The sequence below is a fragment of the Falco peregrinus genome, chromosome 1, assembly GCF_023634155.1.
Source record: "Falco peregrinus isolate bFalPer1 chromosome 1, bFalPer1.pri, whole genome shotgun sequence".
NCBI lineage: Eukaryota > Metazoa > Chordata > Aves > Falconiformes > Falconidae > Falco > Falco peregrinus.
The window spans coordinates 17,148,753-17,156,790 of NC_073721.1; positions in this window are offsets into that span (position 1 = coordinate 17,148,753).

Genomic DNA, 8,038 nt, shown 5'->3' on the forward strand with positions numbered 1-8,038 from the left:
ACATAACTGCATTTTTTGAGGAGGTATCTTCCCTTAAAGCTTTTAACTTTGTAGAGTTAGAAATTCTTCACTTAGAGCTGCTCTCTTTCTCATTATTTTTGATGAAGACAAGGCAGTTTTGGGGAGGAATGCCCTAATAAATTCTTTACTCAGTGTAGGACTTACCTATTCCTTTCCATTTCTCTGTAAAAAGAACAAAGGGAGCTGAGTTAATTTAAGTGACTTAATTATACACACAAGGTCACAATCGCCATCCTTAAATATCACTTCTGGCTCTTCCCCTGTGCTTTATTTGTGTGTAGAAATTTGATTATAATGTTGCATCTGCAGTGTTCATCTGTTTCTGTGTTAGAACAATATCTTCAGTGCTTCAGCACTTCGGTGTGAAATTACCTTTATCTGAAATTACCTTTAAACTGATTTGAAGTTGTATTACTTAAGCATTTGAGAAAATCCTACTGCTTTCTGGATTTTATCATGTTTCACCTGCAAATCTCCAAGATAAAAACCAAACAAACAAAAACAACCCAAAAACCCCAACAAAAAAAAAAAACAAAAAAAAAGTTGGCTGCTTTGCACTGTCCTTGAATATATCTGTGATACTCACAGATTGCCTGCAAAGGAAGTCTGAACTGATTTCAGTTTTTTCACTCCTTTCTGTGTTTTACGTTTAATCTTACTGTATTTTACTCTAAGGAGTGCTGGGGATTTTTTTCCTGTCTTAGGTGCCAAGAGTGCTGAGCAGAGGCAAAGCCTGAACATTCATTTATACCGCCAAGTTCTAATGCTATTTCCCTGTTGCTAGGCGGTATTTGTTCTTTAATTCTTGGTTAGGTTTTCTTAAGCCACCCCAGTTTTCCCCTTGTCAGAGGAAGAATATGAGTTGTAAATACCCAGAAATATTTTTCCATTGCTACTCCAAGTTATGCTTTCTTTTGTGTTTTCTTTCACATTTTGTTGTTCTGAGGCCATCCTTGTGGCTGACTTGGCACAGAGAAACAACAGGGGTTCAGCTGAATCTTCCTGGCTGACAAATACCCTCTGTTTTATTTTGTCATCAGCCTGTGACATACACCCCCACACCATGTTAAAAATCAGGTCAGGTATAAAGGCAGGGCTTGAGTTCTTTTTTCTGGGAAGTAAACTTTGCCCGGTATTCATGTCACACTCATCTCAGTGATCTTTTTCATTATCCCATTTGATGTTTCATCAAAGCTCTTTCCTCCTTTGTTGGAGCACTGTATGTTATTGCTTGAAGTGAAGGCTATGGATTCATTTTTAGAATTTATCCTTTTTAATCTGAGCAAAGTGAAGTACAAATAATCCTTTGCTTTGTTGACTAATACTCTTGCAGCTAAGCAGCAGAGAAAGGAGGAGGTGAACTTTTCACACTACCATCTGTAACCAGCTGGTTCTGCCATTCAATTTTTAGTTTGCTTGAGGCAAATAGCTGTATCCTGTATTACAGCATGCAAGAGATCTAATTTTTTCCTTGCAGTCAGTTATCAGCAGTTCATTGGAAAGGTCATCTTTTGTTGTATCACTTGTTACAGGAGATGTAAAATTTCCTAGAGATGATTTTTGATAGATGCAATCATTCCATTAGAGTTAAATTTGTGAAAATAGCAGACAGATGTACAGCTACAGGTAAACTATATATAAATCTGGGATGATCTTTTCTTGTAGTAGCAGAATTTCATTGTACAAAGACTTCCAAACCTGAAGAAGTGTGTGGGCTGTAATGTGCAGTGGAAGTACTGTTTGTGCCCACCTGAGGGTGGTTGACCACAGTAGCTGGAAATGTTCGTGAGGGAAAGGGAGTGCAGCTGAAGAGTAACAGAGGAGATTTGGGAATCAGACTGTTTCCAGCTCCTGCATACTTGTGACACGATCCTGAATTATGCTGGGCTCCTTTTAAATTGATCTTAAGTAGTTACAGTACTTACTAGACATGCTCTTTTTCCTTTGAGTAGCCTCCTGGTTGAGGAAACAAGCTGGTATTGAGATGAATAAACCAGAAAACCAACATGTTGCAGCAATTTTGATAGCTTGTGAAATCACAGCACGGCTCTGCCTGGACTGGTTTGACAGTGTGGGTTCCTACAGTGGTCCAAAGACTGGAAGCTGTGCAGGCTGCTGGCTTTTCAATAAGAAAGGAGCATGTGAAACACTGCTTAAGTGACCTCTTCGCATGTAATAGCAACCTATAGTCATGCTAATGACAGGTAAAGCTGAATAGACTGGCTGACTAGCTTTTTCAACAGCTTCAGTCACCTGGGCTGAAAATATCTGTGCTGGGCTTTTGTCTATCAGGGAGCAGTACTGCCAACATTCAGCTGGCTGTATTTGTGTCCTTGTCATGAAAGCTTCCCGCAAAAACTGGTGATCACATTTTCTTAACTCTCTTTCAAAGAGATTCTGCATCTGCAGCACCTCATTTCTTGCTTGTCACAGCCTCACTCATGTAATTTCCTATATTCCTCTGTGCTTTTTTCCCTACTATACCCATCCACAGTGATGCAGGGCCCGATTCTCATTTCTCTGTACCAATATGCAAAGGAAGAGACTGCAGTATATTGCTGGCACACCTACGGAAACTAGAACCTGTGTATACAACATGGAGTTAATCCAGATGTGTCCGGGTTGAAAGAAATTTGTTTCTTTTCACCATCCTATATCTCATGGTTGGTCAGGTGTCAATATTCTGTGAGAGCTGGCACTGAACATTTGCAAGAAGCCGAGCGGTGGCAATGTTACACCCAGTTCTCCCCACCAGGTTTCTGTTTCAAACCATTATTAAATCCTTATGATAATGTATGCTATTGGTCATACAAATGTCTAATTCTTTTTTAAGGCCTCCTCATCTCTTGATATCAAGGCTATGATACGACAGTGAAGCAGTCTGTCATTGCAGTATATTTGTTTCCTCTTACTGGTTTAGATTTGCTGTCTCATAGTTCCACTGGAGATACCAATGATCATGTGTAATGACAGCAAATACGAATGCTTGACCTACAGGTAACACCCTGCAGTTTAATGGTGTATATTTTGTATTGTCTGGTTTATCTTCTTTTGAAAATGTTCCAGTAATTTCTGTGAGTGGACACTTTTCCAAGGCCTCTCATTTTTTACGTGTCTGTGTGCCTTGAAATGGGTAAGCCAATGGCTCAAAGTACTTGCATAAAGAAACTCACTCGGCGTGTGCAGTTTTACTTGTGCTATGACCTGCCAATTAAAAAAAAATAAAACCAAAAAACAACCTCCCCAATCAAAATCCTGCCCCCCCCCCCCAAAAAAAAAACAAACCAACCCAAACCCCCCAAAACCCCCACAACCAACAAACCAAAATGCAACCAAAAAATATCCAAAACCCCAAAATACCCAACAATGGTAAAAATGAGTTTTGGAAATGAAATAGCAAGGAAAACCAATTACTTATGCAGCAGTTAGTCATCTCTGTTGAAGAATGTATCACACAAAAGTAAAGCTGGCAGCAGGAGAGCTCCTGCAGGCATGGTCTTAACAAATTGCTATGGATCTGATTTGGCTATTTATTATCTTTAATCCTAGTGGTCTACCAGGAAGGAAGGAACATAATTACTAATGACAGATTTTAGTTAAAGTTAATTTATTGGTGGTGGAACTAATTGTGTGTTCCAGGTGTTCATCAGTTTAGCAAGACAACATTTAACTATCAAATGTTCCAATTACAGTGTGGTTAATTAAACATGATTAAACTGTTGGGTTTACAAACACGCAACTAATTATATATAATTACACTTGTAGTGGGTTTATGGTATGCATCATGCAAGATCTATGTGATTTTTAAAAATTGCTTCTGGTAAGAGACTACCTTACACTTGTAGGTTAGTATATAGGTTTTGACAGCTTGCTGGTTTTTTTAAGCCAGAAATCTACGGTGGAAAAGTTGTAGTGCAATAGTGATCAGTTAATAACCATAAAAAAGGGGGGTGGGGGGTGGTGGTGGGGAGCAGAGCCTGCTCAGAATTTGCAACTGAAACGTGTAAGTCTTGCGTGCATTGGTAAAGCTGGTTCTTTGCCATTTAAATTCTTCTGCTACTAAAGCAGAAGCAGAGTTTTTTGTTACAGTAAGATCAGTGTTCCTCGGGTCGACCTTCGCACCTACCTGCTTCAGAGGAGGCATGTGGTGAGGAAGCAGGGTGTGCGCTGGCGGACTGAGCGCCTCTGAGAAGGGTTCCCAGGGCTCTCCTGGGAGTCCAGGAGCCTGTGGTGGATTTGCTGGAGATGGGGGATAGATAGTTCTCCTCAGGAGGAGATGAGAAGCAGGCGTGAGGTGTGCAGCACCAGCTGATGGCCGTGGGCCAGACTCACGGGGAGAGATCCCCTTGACAGCTAGTGTTTACCAATGCACCTGCCAAGGCCCTGTTTGAAGCCAGTGCTCTGAAGTAAACTAGAACTGATGAATTCAGTTACTGTGGTGCCGAAGTTACAACACGTCTTCAAGCTCTCTTTGCCTTGCTTGCCTTCTTGCGGCCAGCCGGCCCTCCCACAGAGGCCGGCGGGCCGCGTCCCCCCTGCGCCGTCCCTGTGTGTCCCCCCGCCGGGGCCCCTCGGCGGCAGCGGCGCTACTTGAGCTGCGCCGCCTGCCCGCAAGATGGCGCCGCGGAGCGCGGCGGGGCGTCCTCCCAGCAGGCACCGCGCGGGTGAGGGCGGGAGACGGACGCTCCTGCCACCCGGCCTGGCCTCCCCCGCTTTTCTTGGCTGAGGTATTCTGGCGTTGGTTGTCCCAGGGTAGCATAAACGCTTGTGCCGTCTTCATAAGTTAAAAAACATGGCATAGATTGTCTTCGGTGCTTGGGCTTGGTTTCTTTGTCAGTTACTGTCCTTTTGGTTAGTGCCTGGTAGTTTTGTCACGTTCAGAGCCTCTGCAGTAGTTCTTTGCGTTAGGTTTAATTCTTATCCTGATGGACACACATGTCATTTAATTATGGATAATACTTCTATTAGGAAAGCTGTGCACTGCACCGTGCTCATAATAAGGGCTGTTTTCATCTCTGGTTTGTGTTAAGACTCGATTTAATTTGAACTGTCGAGAAAGAGGCCCTGAGGAGATGGGTGTTAGTGTGGGAAGGGCTGGCCATGGCTTCGTGTGGGAATAGCGAAGCAGCCACCTCTTCCAGCACCCACGGGCACCGGGCAGGGCTGGGGGTGCCCACAGTGGCCAGTGTGAGCCCGGGCTGTGAGCAGGCGTCTCATCCCCAAGACAAATCTCCTTTGCCGAGGACCCAGCGGGTGACTTCAATTTTGCAGGATTTCCTGTAACGTTACCTATTTAATAAATAAAATGGTTGTATTTTCTGTGCTTTAGAATAGAAACTATTCAAGCAAATGCTGGCTGTAGGTAATTGTTACAGAGACAGTTACATCAAGGCTGCCTTCTAATTTGAAGTGACCAGGTGGTTTGCACATTGTAGAAAGGAGATCTTTCCTGCTTAAACGTCTGTATTTGCAGTGGCAATGTGCACACCATGATCATCAGTTCTGTCCTAAGGAATTTGCTCATCACTATCTGTACGAGATTTGCAGAGCACAGAGTTGTTGGTAAACTTTTTTGAGTTAATTCTTGCATGGCTGAGCATTCATGGGAATATGATGCTTTCTTACCAGAGGATGTTTTCTGTGTGTATCATTGGTACCCACATGAATCTACTGGACTATGTTCAGCCCCTCTTTGCATAGGATTTCACAGTCATGCAATTGAAAATTTACAATAGTATCAGGCAACAACTGGAAACCCACAGTAGTATCAGGCAACTCAGGTCAGAAATCGTGCCCTTTCCTCTCTAGTCACCACTGAGCATTAGCCTAATCATTAGTAATGAAATCAAATGAACATCAATAAATAACTTCTAAATAACTTTAAATAATGCTTTTTTTGTTTCAAGTCTGAAATTCACACCTGACACAGGTGTCTTCTTTTGTTCTCTCTTTTTGTATGCACAAGTATATACCAGAAAGGGAGAACAGTGCTTTCTCTAACTGAAATTTATCTTTGTGCAGTCATCTAGTGCCAGTAGGATATACTGGAAGTACTAAAAATTCAATGGATTTATAACTGTCCAGGGTTTTCCTAAACCAGGAGAGCACTGTGTGAAATGAGCTTGCCTTATTTTTCCTGTCATGCTTCAAAATGAAATTTTGCACTGAATTTTGCATTGAATTGTCTTGTCCTGCTCAAGACAATCACCTGGGCTATCAAACACAGCATTGAGGAGCAGTGTGGTTTTGCTGGGTGAGCATCCAGCCCAGCAAGGCCTCTCGTTTGGGCAGAAAGGATCTTTCCTCCCATGTTGTGGGTAATTCAGAGCTGGCCCTTGGGTGGAGCAGGCTTTGCTGTTGCCCCCTGCCTTTGCTGGGCTCATGTCCATTTCCCTACTGGTTGCGAGACAGTTTCTGTTCAAATGACTTATTCCGGGGACAGTTAGTTGCTCAAAGAAACCAATGATGCATGTGGCAATGGCTGGGAGATCAAAGTGCCTGGATGGGTACTGTGTCATCCCAGACTCAGTACTGTTATGGGGGAAAGTGGGAAAATGGGAAGAGGATCTTTAGTGCTTCCCTGGCATGTTTATATTGTTGTTAGCAAGTAACCCCAAGCAAAACCAAAATAGCAACAACAAAAAAGTAACAGCCCTGGGGGACAGCCACATACTAAGATTTCATACGGAAAGGTTGCAGGGAAAATGTCTGTCTTCAGGCTGGCAAACGACCCTGAGATAAGCTCTGGTTAGTGCTAGCAGGCTTTGTCAGCCTGGGCACAGGACAAGTGTCTGGGTGGCTGCCTGTGACACCTGCAGTATCTGCAATGGGGCCCATGCAGTGCACTGTGCATGAAGCACGGGGGCTTCTCTGGCAGCTGCTGATGTGCTCCTGGTAGCCCCATGCTTGTTGCTGTACTAGCCGTGAAGATCTGGGAACGGCATTAAAAAATTTAATCTTTTTTCTTTGTCTTTTCAAGAGCAACAAATTACAATGAAATAAAGAGGATGAAAATAAAATTTTATACTGTGCCTAAAAGGCAGTTTTATACTTCTCTCTGACAAGAAGGCTGAAAGAGCAAAATAATATTGACTAAGTGTCTGGTCTTTACTTAAGTGCTCTTGAAAGTTAATCAATCCACTTGTGCTCTAAACAATGTTAGCTTTTCAGTTCAAAGGGGCTGGGGAAAATTCACCTGTTTTTCCTGATTTTAAGAGGATGGCAGGGCTGGAAGCAAACTATGATGAGCTTGTTTGCCAGTGTCTTGATGGGATTAAGATGGGATGCTGTACTGTCACTCAGATGATGTTTTCTGTATATTTAATTGACCATTGCAGCTTGCAAACAGCCATTAGCTAATGTATTTATGCTTCAGGAGGCTAATGGTGAGCGGTGATAGTCTCTTCATCTTGCATTTGTTACATAAAAACTTAAGGTAATTGAAGGAGTTTGGGGAAACAGCAGCAATAAGGCAGAAAGGTGGGTTTTCTCTTTGTGCTTATTAATTTGAATCTATAATTTGGAGGCTTTGTTGAAGAGCATTAAAATGCATAGACTTTTAATGGAACTGCAATGGCAAACAAAATTAATCCCTATGACTTAAGTAATCTATCACTGATACTTTGTTCTTGAAAAATGAAAAGGGATGTAAAAGTCCTTCTGTCCTTCAGACCACCACTGGTGCTGTAGCCCACCTCTGACCACATCCAAGCAGAACTAGGAAGGGAGAAGGATGGTGGTGTCTGGCTTTGGGACGGCCATGAGGAAATTTGACTGGCTTTGAAAAAAACGTCAGGTGATTTCTGCTTCTTTGGCAGTAACATGGATGAGGGCTCCATCTCTGGTGGGCCCTCAGCCTGAGCATGAGCCATGATCCATTACCACGCTGAGATGTAAGTGCGGTTGTTTTCATTTAGTTAGCTTATTAGCTGTAGATGTTAGTAATATTGAAGTTCTCTATTTATGTCAATGTATTGGTATGTGTATGGTAGCAGGTTTAGATGCTTTTCATTTGTAG